The sequence below is a fragment of the Dipodomys merriami genome, unplaced genomic scaffold (genome assembly GCF_024711535.1).
Source record: "Dipodomys merriami isolate MVZ:Mamm:240054 unplaced genomic scaffold, mDipMer1.0.p SCAF_10, whole genome shotgun sequence".
NCBI lineage: Eukaryota > Metazoa > Chordata > Mammalia > Rodentia > Heteromyidae > Dipodomys > Dipodomys merriami.
In genome coordinates, this window is record NW_027202271.1 from 25,340,158 (window position 1) to 25,361,185 (window position 21,028).

Here is a 21,028-nt window from a genome sequence, read left to right on the forward strand (position 1 = left end):
AGGAATGTGGTCTGGCTGATGTTTTCAAAGGGTCTCTTTGTTAGCATTATACTTCCAGAAGTAAGGAGACTAGTTAGTGAGATAGAATAAGACAATGAGGTCACAGGGAAAGTAGGAATATATTTTTTTTAATACTAAAAAAAGATCAGTGTCAGGAATTAACCCAAGCAGGAAGTAAAGCTGAAAATTCACTGAGAACCGCAAAGGTTCCTTCTGCCTTCTTTTAGATCTTGAGTTACAATCTCCTTGAGTGAGCTAGGAGACTCAGGTATGCCTGGTGAATGGATTCTTTGATCAGAGGTGAATGCCCAAATGTTACACCCTTTGTGTCCCTGTCCATGTTTTGAATAATAACAAACTCATTTTAAGCTCTTTGCTTGGTGTTTTGAGTAATAATAACACCCATTTTAGCCAAGTTTGGGGTAATAGACCCACCTTATACACATTGGCTCCACTGTTAGAAATTTAGCAAAATGATGAGGTGGTAGAAGGTGATAAGGATCACACAGTGGGAGAGATCTGAAGTAGACTCTCCCAGTTCGGAGGGTATAGATATACCTAGCACTTTCTTGACCTTGTCTGCTCATGCCTAATGTATGTCAGTGTGCTTTTGTCTCCTTGTCTATTTCTCTCTGATTTGTCCTGCTGGAACAAATATTTTGCTCATTTTCCACTTTGTGAGTTTTCCTATTTTGTGAAACCCCTTAAATTTTTTTGTTTTGTTTTTCCTGTCATGGATTTCAAGTTTCTGAGATTTGCATGGAAATTGGAAAGCTAGTCAAGGGTTTACCCCTTCTCTCTTAAAGGGAGAATCCTCTGGGACTCAGGCCCAATGTAGTCACCTCTTTTTTATTTTTTTAATCTTTTTTTCTACATTCAGGTAATGACTGGTGTTTGTCCTTGCAAATCAGGATCAATGTTGAATCCTCCCAAATCCTTATGTAAATAATGTTGAACATGTATTAGATATTTATACACTACATGTCAACTCACATATTCCTAGTTTGTTGTTGTAGTTGCATTATTTTCCATATTCCTCATATTATTACAGCTTCAGAAAATCTTTCATGTCCCAGTGGTATCCTCATCTAGAACCATGAGTCCAGACCTTGGCTTGTCCAGTTACTGTTTTTTGTGTGTTCATCTCGAGAATAGTCTCGAGCCGGGCGCTGGTGGCTCACGCCTGTAATCCTAGCTACTCAGGAGGCTGAGATCTGAGGATCGCGGTTCAAAGCCAGCCCGGCAGGAGAGACCGTGAGACTCCTATCTCCAATAAACCACCAGAAAACCAGAAGTGGTGCTGTAGCTCAAGTGGTAGAGTGCTCGCCTTGAGCTGAAGAGCTGAGGGACAGCGCTCAGGCCCAGAGTTCAAGCCCCACGACCGACAAAAAAAAAAGAATAGTCTCGAGATGAACATATAAATGAACCAGGCTTTCTCATCTATTCCATTAAGATTTTTAGCTTCATCAAACATTTTATCTTTCATTGAAGAATCTTATAAAACCATAAGGGGGAAGGACAGACATTGCTAAAGAACTTAGAAATGAAGCTCTGCCTTTTTTTCTCCCATCTTATTTTCTCCTTCTTGTTTCCATTTCCTCTTCCCACTTTTAGTTTTGGGAAAGGATTCTGCTATGTAGCCTAGGCTGGATTGAACTTAATTCTGGACTTCCAGCTTCTGTTTCTTGTGTCCTGGAATTATTGTCTTGCACCAACATGCTTTGTCTCTTGTTAATTTGAATTTAACTTAAAATATCTATTCTAAGTGAAACTGTCTTTCCTATAAGAGCATTGAATTTTCATCATTTTATAAATTTCCTATAATTAGCCTTCATTCATTTATTTCCTACTAAAGAATTTCATAATGGACAAAGAACACCAGTGCCTCATTGAGTAGGAATCACTTTATAGTCAGAACAGAAGTCCATTCCAATGAGTTTAGATAAAAAACAAAACAAAACAAAACAGAATATGCTGAAGTTTTTTTCTCTCTGATAAGTAGGGAGTAATAATTATAGAGTTAAGTTGCTGGATCCAGAGACTGGAAAGTTCAAATCCCTTGTTACTTGCTTTGTCTCCCCCTCCCCATCTCTCTCTCTCTCTCTCTCTCTCTCTCTCTCTCTCTCTCTCTCTCTCTCTCTCTCTCTCTCTCTCTCTCTCTCTCTGCTGGTCGTGAGTCTTGAACTCTGGGCCTGGGGGCTGTCCCTCCAACTCTTACAACTCAAGGCTAATGCTCTACCACTGGAGCCAAGCACCACTCCCAGTTTTCTGGTGGTTAATTGGAGATAAGAGTCACATGGACTTTCTTGCCGGGGCTGACTTTGAACGTAATCCTCAGATCTCAGCCTCCTGAGTAGCTAGGATTATAAGTGTAAGCCACTGGTGCCCAGCTGCCTTGTCCTTTTGTGTTTGGTCTCCAGGTTTTCCACCTTTTAGTACAGCAACTAAAGTTTTCATTGATTCTTATTTTGTTATTAGTGTATATTAATTGTATAAGGGGTTTCACTGTGCTATTTTTATGAAAACATGACACACACACCTAGATAGATAGATGATAGATAGATAGATTTAGCTCTTCCTTATCCCTTCTTCCCCATTAAATAATTTTAATGGATTCCATTATTCTATTTTTTATACATGCATATGAAGTACTTTGACATTATTGTAGACTCTGTTATTATTCTCTGGCACTATGGGTTGTGCTGTGCTAGTAAGCTTTCCATCGCTATACCAAAATGCCTGAGAAAACCAACTTAAAAAAGGAAGGGTTATTTTGGCTCAGAGTTTTGGAGGTTTCAGTGCATGGTTGGTTGGCATCATTGGTTCTGGGCTTGTGCTGAGGAAACATCATTGTGTGAGAGAGAGGCAGGGGAAGCTGCTCAACTCATGATGGATTAGAAACAAAATAAAAAAGAACGAGGAGGGACCATGGACTCAGTATTCCCTTTGAAAGCATGTCTCCAAGCAACCTAAGACCTCTTACTAGGCCGTACCTCTTAAAGATTTTTGATACTCTCTAATAGTGCTATACTACAAAGTTTTGTGGTTTGGAGGACAGGATTAGGATGTAAACTTGAGGTCTCTTACTTGCTAGGCTTATTCTCTAACACCTGAGCTAGCATCTCACCTCTTTTTTGTTTTAGTTATTTTTCTGATACCGCATACTTTTTGCCTGGGGCTGGCCATGGACTGTGATCCTCATACTGTGCTTCCAATATAGCTAGAAGTATAGATACCTGGCTACATCAGGACAAAGTTTTTAATCCATGACCTTTGGCGAGACATTTTAGATCTGAACTATGATGTGGTTCTGGCCTCTAGTTTCCCTCATCTCCTAATTGTAGTGCTCATCAGAATCCGGAATCCAGAATCTAGTTTGTATGCTCAGATGCTCAGCCTCAGGAAGAGAACTCTGATTGATTAGTTTTGGTCATATACAAACTCCTTGTCCAGTCAGCAAGTATTACAGAGGGGCAGAGTCATGTCCTACAAATATCGCTGAAGATATGAGTGTGCAAATATAGGGAAATATTTAATTCAGAAGGTCTCTAAATGTTGTCACAGAGCAGTTTCTCAATACATATTGGCTAATTTTAGTATATCAGGTTCACAAATAAAATTCACACAAATGGACTTTTCCAACCTATGTGATCATTGTTTTAGAATCTAGGTGATGTCTGAATGTAGAAACAAACAATCAAAAAAAAATAAAAGTTCTGTTTGGAGATTTAGCTTGAAGGGAAATCATTTTTAACTTAATAAGCATCTTAGATCTTGATTTAGCTGTCTTTTTCCTGGGTGAAAATTTGTTTGATCTTGTCGTACAATTAGAAAAGGAACAGCATGAAATATTTATGTAGTCCTGAAAAGTTCAAACATATCCCCGTTGGTTGACAGGTACTAATTTTGTATGAGAAATGTAAAGGTAAAAAGAATTCAGACAAAAGATTCAAGTTCAAAAAAGCGTGCTAAATTAATGGATTTTTTAAATTATTCTTTCTCACTCTTGCCTTCAGTTTGTCAGATCGCATTCCTTCCATTCCCAGTCTTCAGTAGCCATATTAACTTCCTAGTAAATAATCTTACACTGGATGGTGGCTTTTGGCCATTGTGACTGGTGAAGCCAGAGTTCATCTTCTGGCAGTGAAGTTAAGCATAAAAGAGGATTTTTACTGTGGATTGTTTTTCTCTCTGTCACTGCTTGGTGTCACTGGGAACTCTGCCTCTGGCTTGTCATTGCTGCCACTGGTCCCAATCACTCACTGGGATCTTCTCAGGCTAACCTAGCAGTATTGGCCCTGCCTGCAAGCTACCACAGGAAAAGGGAGTGTGCTTCTGTTTTCTTGAAACCATTAATTAGGTTTTGACTCTCTGTGATGGAATTGTATACCATTACTCTGGGAAATATTGTGCCTGATTCAGTTCTAACACCACATTACTGGTCATAACAAATGTTTCAGGAACTGGCCTGAGACTGAACCCAGTTCCAAGTCATTCTTTGAATGTCAATGCTAGCTGAATTCTAGCAGTGAAATTGTAGCATGGTTATCCACAACCACTTTTTTTATATGAGTACGAAAGGCTCACTTGAGAAGCCAATTACCCTAGAGAAATAGCAGCCCAAAAATCGCATTCAAGAACCCCTTTCTTCAGTTACAGTTGAGACAGGAATTATCATTGGACAGGCTAATTGTGTAAAATAGAAAGTTGCTACTTTTGCTTAACTTAGCTTGAATTGGGAAGAGTGTGACTTGCCATCACTCCTAACAAATCAACTATTGCTTTATTCTAATACAGTTTCTTGCCATTGGACTATGCCTCTTGTTCAAACCTGACTGTGGCTATGCCCTCACTTGCTTTCTCCACAGGGAAAATCAAGGTAGATTCTGATTATTGTGTACAGAAGATTCAGGAGACCCAATTTCTTTTTCATCAAAGTAGGAGGCAGAATAAATAAATGTAGGGCATTCTATATCCTGTAAGTTCTCTCTGTATGTTAGAGGATGAGTCAGATCCTGTATGTTTCACTGACTTGGGGGAATTGAAGTTCTTTTTCAACCTTCATCTGTTTCTTTCTTCTCTTCTAAATATTGGAGAATGCTGAAATAGACTAAGGGTTTCCTGGACCAAAGGAAACATGGCTGCTTCCTAAATGAACAGGGTCTATTTTGATTAGAAAGGACTTTTGGTATGGACCATAAGTAGATGAACTAAAAGAACATTTATTGGAAGAGGTGAGGCACAAAGATCTGGAAAGATGAGTTGGAGATAAAAGGCACTAATCAGTCTCCCTGAAACAGTAGTGCAGTTCATATATGAGAAATCAAGGGCCTGAAATAGGAACATGAAGGAGAAAGTATGAGGAAGCTGTTAGTTTTGTGTAGCTGATGTTCTCTTTGGATTTCTTGCTAGGCCTCTGGTGGTAGACATGGGGTGGTTAGAATTAAACCAGAACCATTCAGGGCAAAAATGCTGAAAACTGTAGTCTAGCTTGACCACATTGACTTTAGAATAATTCAGTCCTAAGTCTACTCCCTGCTGGGAATTCTAAAGGAATCTTAGTGATGGTAAAAAGTATTGCCTGACAACTTGGTACAGTTAATGCAACTCAGCATTCAGAGAGGAATCCTGGGAGTTACATCAGGTTAATGCTTTATCTGTTGCTTCTGACTCTGGTTCTTTTTTTTTTTTTTTTTGGGTCTGGTCGTGGGGCCTGAACTCTGGGCCTGGGCGCTGTCCCTCAGCTCTTCAGCTCAAGGCTAGCACTCTACCACTTGAGCCACAGTGCCACTTCCGGCTTTTTTCTTTTTGCTTATGTGGTGCTGAGGAATCGAACCCAGGGCCTCAGGCATGCAAGGCAAGCGCTCTACCACTGAGCCACCTTCCCAGCCCTCTGGTTCTTTTTGTAGGTCCTACATTTAGACTGCCTCCACCAGCCTGACCCTGCCTGTTACCTATTTCTTTCCTGACATTGGATTGTTAAAGCTTGGCATCTGGTTGTCTCTTCTCCTTCCCTCCAAATTGTTAGGCAGTAATGCTTGCCTAAGTCTTAATATATTTCTGTGCTCCTAATTATTTAGTGTGGAACTGGACAGCTTGGGAGGCCTAAGACTGTTTGCCAGGCCAGGTTTCTGGCTAAGCCCCAGCCCCTCCAGCAGACATTCCTGGCACAATTGCCTTAACTTCTGGGTAGGCCAGGCCTACTTTGCACTTGCCAAGTGGATGCATCAACTTCTCGGACTTGAAATTCTAATATTATTAGGGAGTTTACTGCAGTGAATCAATTTTTCACTTGACTGAAAGGTTGCTTTTGAAAATGAATATGAACTAAATAGATTTACTTGAAGAATGTGAGTTGGTGAGGAAAGCATGAAGTACCAGTAGAGAATGTATTATAGTGGTTGGATAAACCAATCAACCAACCAACCAAACCAAGCAACTAATCAAACAAATGTTACCACACTGAATCTGGTCCATCCTTGAGGTGAGGATATGAATGGAAATTTAGAGGTGATATTAGCCTTCCAGTAATGGAGACTCATCTAAAAAGTTAGAAAGTAATGTCCTGTTCCCTTGGCAAAAGCCATATGGGGAAAGCAGGATTTTGTTTTTGTTTTTGTTTTTTTTGTTTGTTTCTTGTTTTTAGCCTAACAACTTGATGTCAGCTTTGTAAAATCGAAATGTCCACGAATGGACTACTAGCCTTTGTACCATTTAAAACTCTCTGTAGGAAGTTCAAAAGAATGGAAACAGCCATCTGAACTAATTGTCCCTGGGTGTATTGATGTGCCATACCATAATCATTAGAACATGTAAATCTTACATTGACTCATATGGTTGGAGAGGTTTTTCCTTAGGGGAGATATCATTAGATGGCATCTTAAGAAGCTGATGTAGTGCTGGCTGATTTTTGGCTCCTTTGCCTTATCTTAGTTCTAAGCCCTGGAAATCAAATTGTTCACCTCGGGTATTTTGATAGCAGTGCATGTTTACTTGAGCTGTCATTTTAGTACAAGCAGCTTGGTCTCCTCTGATGTTAGGCAAAACACACCAGCCTTTTAAATTGCCTGATCCAAGCTTTATTTGCATGCATTTCTGCTCTTTGATCCTTCTCTGCCTTGTTATTTATCAGTCTCAAAAAGCTATAGCTGACAGGTGGGAAAATTCAAAGTGCCCAGACTTGCCTCGGGCCCTGACTCCATAAAATCAAGTCTGTCATAGTCTGAAAGGTTTTTCTGTAACTGGACTTCATGTATTGCAAGAGCACCACACTCCCCTTTATTTACGGAGTTTTGTCAGGAATTAAATGAAATTTTGTTTTTAATTCCATGGGCAAAATTCCTTCCTAGTGATGGCAAATGGCAACTTAAGTCATGTGTGAGATCCTTTTCATATTATCCTTCTTAATGATTAATTTTCCATTTCATTCAATTCAGATAGTTATTTAAGTAATAGCTCTTTTCCCACTGTAAGTTAGCTGAGTATGGTGGTGCATGCCTACAATCCTAACATTTGGGAGACTGAAGCAGAAAGATTCAGAGTTTAATGTCATCCTGGGGTCCATAATGAGAAAAGAAAACTAAAAGGCAGAAACTAGAAGAGGAAAAGAAAAGGGAAGAAAATGTGTCTACTTAGTTCATCTTTATATTCCTAGCACCCAGCGCATAGTAAGTGATGAGTAATATGTGAATGAACTTGAATCTCAGTTGAATGTATTGGGAGTTTTTGCTGTGGGAGTGTCTTGAAAGCCTGTTTCCCAGCAAGAGAAAATGGCTTTCTAGATTTTCATTGAAGAGTTCAGAGCTATCCTTGGTCTGCCTGCTGTCTTCTTTTTTCTTTCTTCCTACTACCCTGTGTATCTCTTCTCACTTGGCCTCCTTTCTCTTTTCTGTAGGACAGTTGAAGAAAACACCAGAAGTTACCTATGCACAGGTAATATCAGCACAGCACACCTGCATGTGTTCACCTCTTCCCAGGGGAAAGGAGTTGGCTGAAGGATGAAGGCAAATAAAAGCCCTTGATGGTCTATGCACCACAGTGACCAGCTCAGGTTTTAAGTGAATTCATTATAACTAAGATGGTTTAAAGTGAATTGGTAGGTATTAAGGATGATCATCTAAGGCAAGGGAAGGGGGTTATTTGCTTTAATGATTAGAAAAAGACATGCCATAATATTTTTAGGTAAATATTTTTAGGGAAATTAACAGCTTTAAGTCACTTCAAGAACCTACCAATTAAAAATGCTTCAAGAACATAGTATAAATTGACTGAAATGATAATAAAATAGGCACAGATAAAGTGATTGAGCTGATTATAAAATCACCTAAAATTATATATATAAATTTTTTTTGTCGGTTGTGGGGCTTGAACTCTGGGCTTGGGTGCTGTCCCTGTGCTCTTCAGCTCAAGGCAAGTGCTCTACCACTTGAGCCACAGTGCCACTTCCAGTTTTCTAGTGGTTTATTGGAGATAAGAGTCTCAGGGACTTTCCTGCCCAGATTGGCTTTGAACCACGATGCTCAGATCTCAACCTCCTGAGTAGCTAGGATTACAGGTGTGAGCCACCGGCGCCGGCCTAAAATTATAATTTTAAGAATTTATATATTTAGCCAGGCATCAGTGGCTTATGCCCGTAATCCTAGCTACTCAGGAGGCTGAAATCGAGAATCAGGGTTTGAATCCCGCCCAGGAAGACAAATCAAAGAGACTCTTATCTCCAGTTAACCAGGAAAAAAAGCTAAAAAATAGAGATGTAGCTCAACTGGTACAGTGATAGCCTTGAGTGAAAAACCTAAGGCCCTGAAGTCAAGCCCCAGTACCAGCAAACATAGACAAAAATCTATACATTGCATTAAATGGTGTCAATCCAGAGAGATCTCTGAGTCAGCTATTCTAAACCACCAGATGGGTAATTTAGACAAGTTACTGGGCTTTAGTACCTGTTTCCTGAGCTATCAAACAAGGACAGTTCTTGATCCTACCTCATAAAGTATGAAGCACAAAGGAGAGGCCATTCTTGTCTTAGGTTTCAAGCAGTCTGCATGAAGAATATGAGAGATAGCAGCATAATAATGCCCCATTATCTGATATCTCATGATCACATATATACATACATAATTTATTGTTGAGAAAAATTTTGACAATTTGCCTAATATATAGAAAGTTTCTCCTTCCTCTCTAATGATATTTACCCTTGATTAAGCAGCACATGAATATATTTATTTTATCGTAGTGTCTGTAAACACTGGTAAAATGAATGGTATAGGGACTCATCAAGGGCAAAATGGTTATATGGCCTGGGATGGATGGTAATGAGGATGAAGATGTTAGAAGCTTGTTCTAAGCTGTGTGACCTTGTGAAGATTTCTCAGCCTTCTGAGACCTTCTCAAGTATTCTCTATTTCATCCAGTTCCTGAGGAGTAATGTTTGTAGAAGTGCTTTTAGAGCTTTTGTTGTTAGATTCAGCATGCTTCTTCCAACTTAAGAGCCATGTGCTATTGACATTTCCTATGCTCTTCTACAAATTCCTCTTTTCATATGTATTCTCTGTGTTTAAAAAAAAATTTCAGACCTTAAATTAAAGAAAGACAATCATGCATTTAGTGTAACCTGTCTCCAATTCTCTCTCACCCCCATCCTGTATTTTCACATATTGAAAGCCATCTATGGGGAGATGATTTTAAAACTTAATGAGAACCAACATAAAGCAAGAGGACATATTGCCACATATTGCCTGCAAAAGTAGATCTTTGGAAGTCACAGACATCTATCAGCTTTTTTAATGCTTGCTTTAGATTCAGTGTTCAGCAAACATTTATTCAATAGTGATAATGATGTCATGCATGGGGATATAAATATAAGAAGAAACGGAGAGCCATTCATATGTTTCAGGATGTATATTCAGATGGAATACTTAGAGAAATAAATCTGTATTTCATGTAGGGAGGGCTGTTAGCTGCCTGTCAATACAGATATGCATGTACATATACCCACACAGCAATTATAGAAAGACATTGTGTTTGAAAAACAAATGTGATCACCTAGAGATGACTCTAAGAGCTGTAAATCTTTTATAGGTTTTTTTAAAATAAGGGATAAACTTTACTGGAAAAAAATCTGACCAACATCACCCTAATGGATTAAATTAATATTATAGTAGGACAAATCTACTTTAAAACACCAGATACAGGAAGTGGCGCTGTAGCTCAAGTGGTAGAGCACTCGCCTTGAGCTGAAGAGCTGATGGACAGCTCTCAGGCCCAGAGTTCAAGTCCCACGACTGACAAAGAAAACCAAAAATAAAACAGATACAATTCAACGAGAGGCAAAAAAAGTGTATAGGTTTTTAAATCAACTGTTTAGTTTGCATGCAGACAAATAGAAGTAAGAGTTAAAGTGAAAATGATCACAAACAAGACCACACTAAAGCTACCAGCACAACTATGTTTATCACAGCATTATTTACCATAGCTAAGATATGGAACCAACCCAAATGCCCCTCAGTAGATGAATGGATCAAGAAAATGTGGTATATATACACAATGGAATTCTATGCCTCCATCAGAAAGAATGACATTGTCCTATTTGTTAGGAAATAGAAAAACTTGGAAAAATTATATTAAGTGAAGTAAGCCAGGCCCAAAGAAACATAGGCCTCATGGTTTCCCTTATTTGCAATATCTAGTATATGTCTGAGTCAAGCAGAAAAGGTCAGATAAGTTGATGTTAGGCGAAATGAACCCCAAGATAAGTATTTAAATGGTTTTTTTCACGCAATTGTTTCTAACATATTTATAAGATTATTACTTTGTTGCTTTGTATGTCCCTCCCCCACGATATAACCCCTGCTTTCACTGTACTTGATGTTGGTATAATTTGTGGAGGGGAAGGGAAAAAACAAATCGTTTAAATAGGGGTACAGGTGGACCCATTGCAACAATGAGATGTACAAGTCATTATGTTGAAAAATGAACTTTACAACTTTGGTGGGGGGGATGGGTGGAGGGGTGGGAGTGGGGGGTGGGTGGGGGAGACGGGAGGGTGGGGAGATGGGAAGGAATAGGAAGGGGAAACAAAGGAGGAGGCTACAATGCTTGATAAGTAATGTTCTCATTATCTTGCCCATGTAATTGTAACTCCTCTGTACAGTATTTTCACAATAAAAAATATTTTACAGTAAAAAAATACACAAGGATATTTTAAAACAGGAAATACTAACTTTGCAAGCTTCTATAGTTTGTTTGGTTGGCACAACTGAGTCATTAAGAGTCTTCAGATTGCATTCCCCAAATAACTTCTTTCACACACACAAGTCTTTGAAAAATAAAGTGCATGAAATAAAGACCTTGGCTTGTCAGACCTCTGGCTGTACTTACTGTTCCAACATAAAGACCCAGGATTTGCAGAATAATCCATCACAAACAAGACAGAAATAGTTTAAACAACACACACACACACACACACACACACACACACACACACACGAGCGCGCGCGCACACACACACACTCACACTTTCAGAATTCTAAAATCCACCAACACATCTAGAAGTAATGTCCTATCGGATGTTTCCAACTCAAAAGGCCTGTGCTTGGGTCATTTTGTTTTAAAATGTGTGCCACATTGTATGGATCACTGATTGTGTTTTTTAATTTCTTTTGACAGATGACCCAAATTTTCTCAGCATTTTTCTCATGGACCTTAGAGAATGAAATGCTCTGGGTCTAAGAAAGTCTAGGATAGTACTCAGAACTTGTGCTGTGGTTTTCTAAAGTCCCCTTACTAGATTATGTTCCTCATTTCAGTGGATAGTTGGAAATCTTTTACTCAGTAAATTGAAATTCCTTGTGGGAATAATTACAGCTCTGATGAAAACACAGACTTTCTGGTAGAGACAAAGTTTGCATTAATGAAATGAAGGAATGGTTGAACACTTCCTTCAAATGGTAATGGGAGTCAAGTATCACAAATATTGGTTTAATTCACTGCTTGGTAAGAATCATAAACAGCTGGTTAAAGGCTGAGCCCATTAGAATAGTTAAGAAAATACTAGTGGCTGGACTTTTCCAGCTCATCTGGGCTATTTCTGTGAAAAATAAACATTAATGTGAAATGTTGGCTCCAGTAAGTCTCTCAGCATGATGATTATTTATTATCAATTTATGTGATTATCTATCTATCATCTATCTATCTTCTAGCTATAATATGTGCTTCATAGATTTAGAATGGCAAGGATAGAGAATAAAATAAAATTTCAACATCACTGAGCTTCTAGAGCCATTTTGTCTTTTCTTATTTAATGAACCAACCAATTACTACACCTTATAAGCTAATATTTCCATTTTTTCTAGTTCTAGCTATTTATTTTGGCTATTTATATATTCTGCTTCTTATTCTTATTTTCTTTTTGAGCATTAGTGATGTATTGCTTTTGATCATTTCAAAATAGGGAAGGTAAAGGAAGGGAAGATAGAAACGAAAGCAAATCAGCCCCTTCCCCTCTCCTTAGCAGTGATTATAAATGATTGAAGGGAGAGGTGACAGAAAACAACTAAAATGAAATATTTTAATTACATCTCAATATCTTTTGGAATGTATTTCCCAATATTATGGATGATTGCAAACTAGTGGATCACAATTAAAAATTACTGTAGGTTTAATATTTGAAAATCTAAATTGAACCTCTTATTGCTACTTGTTTCTTTATAGCTAAGTTACTGACATTTTCTGTGCAATTCATGAGAAGAGGAGGTTGGAAGTGGGGTTGACAAGCTGTGACTGCTTACAAGGTAATGTTTGCTCAACACATCAGGCTGACGTCGTTTTCATGTACTGACAATAGCTTCCTTCTGTGGAGTCAGTTTGTCCCAGCCACGACTTCGTGGTATCTGAAAGCAGTCCCTATTATTCCAGTGGATTACACAATCCTGAAAAATAGTTTCAAAACAAGTTTTAAATTAACCTTATTGGAGAAATATACCCTACTTTCAGTACTGTTTCCCTTCTAGCCCCTTTTTTTGGCAAGGGAGAAATTAAAGAAAACTACCATGATATGAACTACATTTTATCTTTCCCTTTAAGGAGAAAATGGGCTGGGCCCCACCATGTGCCAGGCATTAGATGTACATGAGAAATGCAGAATATCAGGGAGTGGATGTTACAAGTGAAGGAATCGATACTGTTAAAAATATCCAATCATCCAGCTCAGTGAAAATACCTATGAAGAACAGTTATTAAACTTCAACCTATAACTGAAGTATTCTTTCTTGTATACCACATTTATTGTGAACTCCTTATTTTCAGTAACTCTGTTTTGCCATAGCTTTGTGTATCCCCTGAGTGTAGAAATGAAAACCCAGAGTGAAAGCAATGAATCTTAACCTATCACTTAGGCAAATTACATGAACTCCCTGGGTCTCATATTCTTCATTTATGGCAAAAGAATAATAATTGGCATTTATGGATTACTTTCTCTCTGGCAGGCATTAGTAAGCACCTTGTATACATTAGATTAATTAACTCTGATGACACCTCCACCCAAGTCATAGGTATAATTAAACCATTTCTGTAGAAAAATAAGAGATGAAGGAGATAATTTTTGAGAAGTCCACAGAGCTAAAATGGAGGGATCATAATTCAAATGCCAGCTCTTTGACTAGCTTTCAGATCATAACTGTGATACTATGCACACTAATAATTATTGTTATTACTATTATAATTATTAATGCCAGTCCTGTAGCTTAAATTCAGGGCCTGTTCCTAAGCTTTTATTACTCAAGGCTAGTGCTCTACTATTTGAGCTATACCTTTACTTCTGGCCTTTTATGGTGCTTAACTGGAGGTAAGAGTCTCATGACTTTCCTGAGTGGGATGGCTTTGAACTTTGATCTTAGATCTCAACTTCCAGAGAAGCTAATATTACAGGTATGAGCCACCAGCACTGGCTGGCCAGCCTTCTACAAGTAAGTGCTATAGACTCTTCGGCTCCATACTCTAAGCTTTATATAGCTACTGACTTTCATGTTGAAGATCCTTTTGCTTCTCTAACTTTCATTTTAGAAACATATTTCTGTAGCTATTCCAAAAAGTCAAGTTAAAGTTAACCCTTAACAATGACTAACATATTTATCCTGTAATCCTATGGTTTTCATATCATACAATTGACTTTTCCAAATGATTTATTCAATTCAACTTTAGCTGCACCATTTTTCTTCCTGGAAAATACTCCATCCTACAAAAAATATTCTTTCTTCTGAGATTACTTAAGACTCTTTCCACAAATCCTTGTTGATGGATAGCAAATACATCAAATCTACTTATTGCTAGATACTACAAGTACAAATCCACCTACAGGCTGATCCAGGTGTCCAATGTAGGTTTGTTATATATAGATAGCAGACCCCCAGATATAATACAAGGAGCTTCTGGTGGTGCCATTCATGTGCCATAATGCCTCCCTTCACTCACGCTGGAAGAACACATGATAGCATTGTGGCCAGAGCATAGACTACACAGATACATAGGGTCTAGTTCTGATAAAATCTAGTCCATGGTAGCTGGAAAACCCTTGGCAGGTTGCAGAATTTCTATGCGCCACATCTGTGAAATATGTGTAATTATAACTCCTTCATAATATTAATGTGAAGATTCAGTGAGTGCCTATGGAGGCTTCTGAATAATTTCAGGCGTATTTGTAAGTGCATAGAATATATTATCTATTAAAATTTAATTGAACTCCTTGGGAACAAGCCTCCTGTGACAACCCTGCTTGGCTGACAGTCTCTTTCCAATTCCCATAGCAAGTGGCAGCAAAACCATTTTTAACCATGGGGGGATTAAAGATGTAGTCTTTGGAGTCAGAAAGACCCAGATACACATTCAAAATCTGCTAGTTGTGTAAACATGGGCTAGCAAGTTTCTCTGAGTTGTTTTCTTACTATAATAATATCTTCATACATGGACATAAAATTAGATGGAAACACACACACATACACATACACACACATAGAAAGAGAGAGGGGGGAGAGAAAGTACTTAGTCCAGATTCCTTATATATTAGAGCCCCAGACAAAGCTTAGTATACTGAATTATTTCTTTAGTATACCAAATTTTACTGGGGACTGCAATCCTAAGACAGAAAAAAAATAAATGAATAAGAGAGAAGTGGGGAAGGGGAGAAGAAAAAGAAATGTAGGTGATGCATAATCAACTTTGCCAGAGTTTCAAGAGAAAGTACAGCTGTCAATCTTCAATGGACAGAAAACACATTAGTCAGTCTTCAATTCTTTGATTTATCAACTCCTTTGTCCCCTGAGTTGTATTATCAGATCCTTCTAGGTTGGTCTGAAAAAGTCAGCTCCTATGCCCTTTAACAAACTTTCTGAGCCCAGAAATGATGTGAGAAGCTGCTTTCTGACTGGATAAATGGGCCTGCATCAAACTGAAGAATTTCTGCATGGCAAAGGACATAGCTAGCAAGATAAATAGAAAGCCCACAGATTGAGAAGAGATCTTCTCTAGCCATACAACAGATAAGAGCCTCATCTTAAACATACTTAGGGCTCAAAAAATTAAATCCCCCCAAAACAAATCCTCAAAGAAACAACCACCCTATTAACAAGTGGCCTAACGACTTAAAGAGAGACTTCTCTGAAGAGGAAATAAGAATGGTCAATGGACACATGAAGAAATGTTCAACATCTCTGGCTATAAAAGAAATGCAAATCAAAACAACATTGAGATTTTGCCTTACTTCAGTTAGAATGCCCATTATCAAGAAATCTAATAATAACAGATGTTGGTAGGGATGTGGCCAAAAGGGAATGTTACTACACTGTTGGTGGAAATATAAACTGGTACAACCACTCTGGAAAGCAGTATGGGGGTACCTCAAAAGACTAAATATAGAGCTTCCCTATGCTCTAGCAATCCCACTCCTGGGCATTTACCCAAACCAGGCCACACTAAAGCCACCAACACAACTATGTTCATTGAAGCATTATTTACCATAGCTAAAATACTGAATAAATCTAGATGCCTCTCAGTAGATGAACAGATCAAGAAGATGTGGTATATTTACACAATGGAGTTCTATGCTTCCATCAGAAAGAATGACATCGTCCCATTTGCAAGGAAATGAAAAGACCTGGAGAAATTATATTAAGTGAAGCAAGCCAGTCCCAAAGAAATGCAGGTTGCATGGTTTCCCTCATTTTTAATAACTAGACTATGTCTATGATATTCTTAGCCGGGGCTCACAATAGCCCAATCGCTAGGTACATATGACCATATATAATGAAGCATATCAAAATGAACTCCAAGAATTGGAAACAAAAAGGTTTTATTATGTATTGTTTGCAGTTCTTTCTTTTCTTTTCTTTTCCTTTCCTTTCCTTTCCTTCCTTCCTTTCTTTCTTTCTTTTTTCTCTTTCTTTCTTTCTTTCTTTCTTTCTTTCTTTCTTTCTTTCTTTCTTTCTTTCTTTCTTTCTTTCTTTCTTTCTTTCCTTCTTTCCTTCTTTTTCTTTTATTATTTTTTTCTGTACCCATTGTCTTGTATATAATTTTATGTGATCCGCAAAAGGGAAAGGGAATCACAGAAACAGCAGGACAAAGGATGAGCTAACGCAACAATGATACTCGCTAGACACTGTGTTGGAAATGAACTTTACAACTGGGGTGGGGGAAGCAGGAGAAAATGAGGTATGGGGTAACAGTGTTTAGAAAGAAATGTACACATTACCTTACTTATGTAACTGTAACCCCCTTATTCATCACCTTTACAATAAATTTAAAAATAGGATATGCCTATAAATTTACAAGTAAACCCAATGGATAGTAAAAGACAAATAATTTCAGTTGGACATGATTAAACAGCACTTTAAACATTCACAGAGTGAGAACAAAGGAGGATATTCTTAGGAAAGGATCACAAGTGCTCAATAGATATGTGCATATGATGATATAAAATGATGTTATTGAAATGAACTCCAAGAAATGGAAACAAGAAGTTTTTTGTTTTTGGTCCGGTCGTGGGGCCTGAACTCTGGGCCTGGGCGCGGTCCCTCAGCTCTTCAGCTCAAAGCTAGCACTCTACCACTTGAGCCACAGCGCCACTTCTGGCTTTTTTCTTTCTGCTTATGTGGTGCTGAGGAATTGAACCCAGGGCCTCAGGCATGCAAGGCAAGTGCTCTACCACTGAGCCACCTTCCCAGCCCCAACAAGAGGTTTTTAATTAGTCTGTTTGTGGGTTTTCCCCCCCTCTCCTTTTTTTTCCGTTGGTTTATTCCCTTTTGTCCTTGTTTTTGATTTCTGTATCATTTATCTTGTGTATAAGCTTATTTATTTGATTTGGGGAGAGGAAGGGGAAGCACTAAAATGGTGGGACAAAGGTTAAACCAATTCAGCAGTGATACCAGATGCTATGTTGGAAATTAATTATGTAACTTGGTGTGTGTGTGGTGGTGGTGGGGGCGGGGGAGATGGAGTGGGGGGGGGGACCTGGGAAAGAATAGGAGTGTGTGTGACACTGTTCAAAAGGAAATGTACTCATTACCTGACTTATGTAATTGTAACCTCTCTGTATATCGCTTTTACAATAAAAATTTAAAAGTAAAAGAAGATGCTTTCCTTCATCTTATGTGTGTGTGGCTCCCTGTATTTCTAGTAGTAGCAGATGGGATGGACTGAGGGGAGGTAGCTGGAGTCTGAAGGATTTCTCATGGGTAAAAGTGAGAAAGGAAGCAGAGTATTAGGCCTGATTGTAGAAGGGAGATTTGGGATTCTTAAGGGGAAAAAAAAACTATAAAGACAAAAGGCAATGTATCAGCAAAGGTAACAAAGGTCAGGCTCTGAACACAAACTTGATCTTACTTAAAGTTTTAAGTGCAGAAATTTAGCACTTAGCTCAAAGTTTCTATTATTTCATTTATTTAGTTTACTATTGTACTTTTTTTGCAGTGTAGGTGATCAAACCCAAGATCCCATGTGTACTAGGCCAAGTACTTTAGTACTAAGCTACATTCTCAGCCACTCCAAAGTTTTATGTCTAAATAAGCCCTATAAATAAAATGTGACTTCTCTGACCAATGTTAGTTGGAAAAAAAATCAAGCAAGTCTTAGGCCCTATTTTAAGTATAAACCTTTTTAGACAGGCATGGCAATGCTGCTTCCAATGCCAACTCTTGAGGATAGATGCATGAGGATGGGGAGTTTGAGACCAGTTAGGGATATACAGTAAGACTCTATCTCAAAACAAATAAGCAAACATTAAGTATAAATCATCCTGTTCTAATGCATCCCTTCATAATAGGAACCATGGCTCCTTGGAGAAATGGCTGATGTGAGGGCCAAGGCTGAAATATGAAATATGAACCTGGGTCACTTTTTAGTACCAGGGAGCTGGATTGACTCAAGACACCCAAATGAAACTACGTCAAAGGGACACAGAGCTAGAGGGTAAAGATCTCAGTGGCCCAGATGGAACATGTGGAGCTACAAAATAAATGGCAGAGCACTGAATTATAACCCAAAGCATAAAGTAAGTACCCACAAGTCCATAATGACATGAATCAATAATCGAATACAGAATAAATATAGTGAAAATAGACAACTTTTCTATGCAGACAAATGCCTTGTAATGAACGTTGGTACCCTGTCTTCAGAAAGGTAGAATGTAACTCCACCTTCTTAATTGTGACTGCACCTGGTAATTTCCTTCCCAAAAGTAATGTGGAAAGAAAGGAGAAGAAAGGTAGTCTCACAGTAAAAAAAATCTGGAAAACACTATTTGAATCTGAGGGTCAAAGTTGACCTCTGGAGGTATAAGTCACCTTGATGGTATGTATCTTTGATATAATATGGTTAGCATGACACTTGATTGCCATGGTCTTCCTCTTTTATACCGACCAATCCTGTTTTATTATTTGACTAACAATGTAGGTATAGCCAAAGAGAGGACCAGTCTCCAAAATACATGAGCAGTACTGCTCAACTCTGCCCTGATGGTCAAAAACAAGGAAAATCTAAGAACACATCTTAGCAAAGAAGAGCCTCTGGAGACACAATGACTTCAGGTAATGTGGTATCCTGAATGGGATCTTGAAACAGGAAAAGAACGTTAGGATAAAACTAAAGAAACTTGAATTACATCTTACTTAATAATGTGGTGATACTGGTGTATTAGTTAGAACAAGTGTACCTTATTGAAGATGTTAGTAGTAGGGAAACTTGAATACACATTTCATGGGAACTCTCTCTGATGCTCTTCTGAAACTATAAACTTATTCTAAAATTCAAAAGTTCATTACAAAGATACTTCAATTATTTTGGTTTTCCTTTCTAATATTTGACTTGGTCACTGTGTCATCATTGCCCTTGCAAAGGGATTTCAGGATATATTTTTTTGACTTGGATTTAAATAGTGGTAAAAAAAAAAACTTGACTAGGGTTGCTATATGATAAACATACAGGATAAATAATTTTGGGGAAATGCTTGCAATGAATGAATCAATGAATGAAGTAATATGTCAGTAGTGGGGCTTAAACTTGGGGTCTGAGTCCCTTATTGCTCAAGGCTATTATTCTATTACTTGAGCCACAGCTCCACTTTCAGCTTTTTCCTGGTTAATTGGAGATGAGTCTCATTGACTTCTCTGCCCAGGCTGGCTTCGAACCATGATCCTCAGATCTTAGCTTCCTGAGGAGGTAGGATTACAAGTGCCCAATTTTGCTATGAATTTTAGGAGTGAACCTTGCTTCTCCCCCCCCCCCAAAATTATCTTTAAGTAGTTGTACAAAGGATTTCCATTAAACCAAGCTGTTTAAGAATATTGTGCATCTTGATCAATGTCACCCTTTTCAATATTCTCATCATTCTTCCCCTAACCACCCCTGCCTTCACTCTTTTTAATTTCATAGGCAATACATTGGATTCTTGGCCACAGCCCCCCCCCCCACTTCATTTATCTACTCCTTTCTCTTGACCCCTCCCCTTGCCTTTTGCTTTCTGCTCTTAACATTGTTGGCTACCAGCCCAGCAAGATGACAGACTGCTCAGTAAATGAGGAGCAGTCTTGATACAGTAATTTGAAATACAATCCAGAATAAACTAGAGCAGAAATATGTTTTTCTGCATGATGAAAATAACGCAATGAAGCCTGTTGAAATTGTTTTAAGAACAGGGAAAGGAGAATGAGGGGGGTGAGAGAGGGTATGAATTTGATCAAGGTGCATTGTATATGCATTTATGGAAATGTCACAAACGTTCTTGCACAACTGATATATGATAATAAAAATCATAACATAATTCAACAAGTACAGCAAAAAGAGAAATTTTAAAGAAAAATGTACTATCAGGAGATGGCCTCAAAACTTTCAGTTTTGCAGCAACAAGTTACAATTCTGCTGCTTTGCATTGGGCTTTAATGGTGAGGACTTAACACGAGGAACAGATGATCCCTTAATAAGAACTAATCCTCTCTTTATTTAATTTGTATTGAGCCATCTGTTAAAAAAGAGAAAGGAGATAAACAAATGAACAAACTGAAGCTATTTGAGACAAACATGTAGCCCTTTCTCTTGAAGAATATGAATATGCTAATTAATATTTTAAATATGGAAGATTCTGAGCGAAATAATAATTTCTGTTAATAGTACTGCTTAAACATTTGCTCTTCCTGTGTTCGCTTGAGCAGCAGATATACTAAAATTGGAACGATACAGAGAAGATTAGCATGCCCCCCCCCTCCCCCCCGAGCAAGGATGACAGCCAAATTTGTGAAGCATTCTATTTTTTTTTTTTTTTTGGGTCCGGTCGTGGGGCCTGAACTCTGGGCCTGGGCGCTGTCCCTCAGCTCTTCAGCTCAAGGCTAGCACTCTACCTCGTGAGCCACAGCGCCACTTCCGGCTTTTTTCTTTTTGCTTATGTGGTGCTAAGGAATCGAACCCAGGGCCTCAGGCATGCAAGGCAAGCGCTCTACCACTGAGCCACCTTCCCAGCCCCGTTCCATATTTTTTTAAATTCCCCAACAAC

The 21,028-nt window shown here is 38.4% G+C and overlaps 1 pseudogene; it reads left to right on the top strand.

Annotated features, from left to right (window-relative positions):
• Positions 1-20,678: 20,678 nt before the first annotated feature.
• LOC138806613 (U6 spliceosomal RNA) lies at positions 20,679-20,792 on the top strand (annotated as a pseudogene).
• The last annotated feature ends 236 nt before the right edge of the window (positions 20,793-21,028 follow it).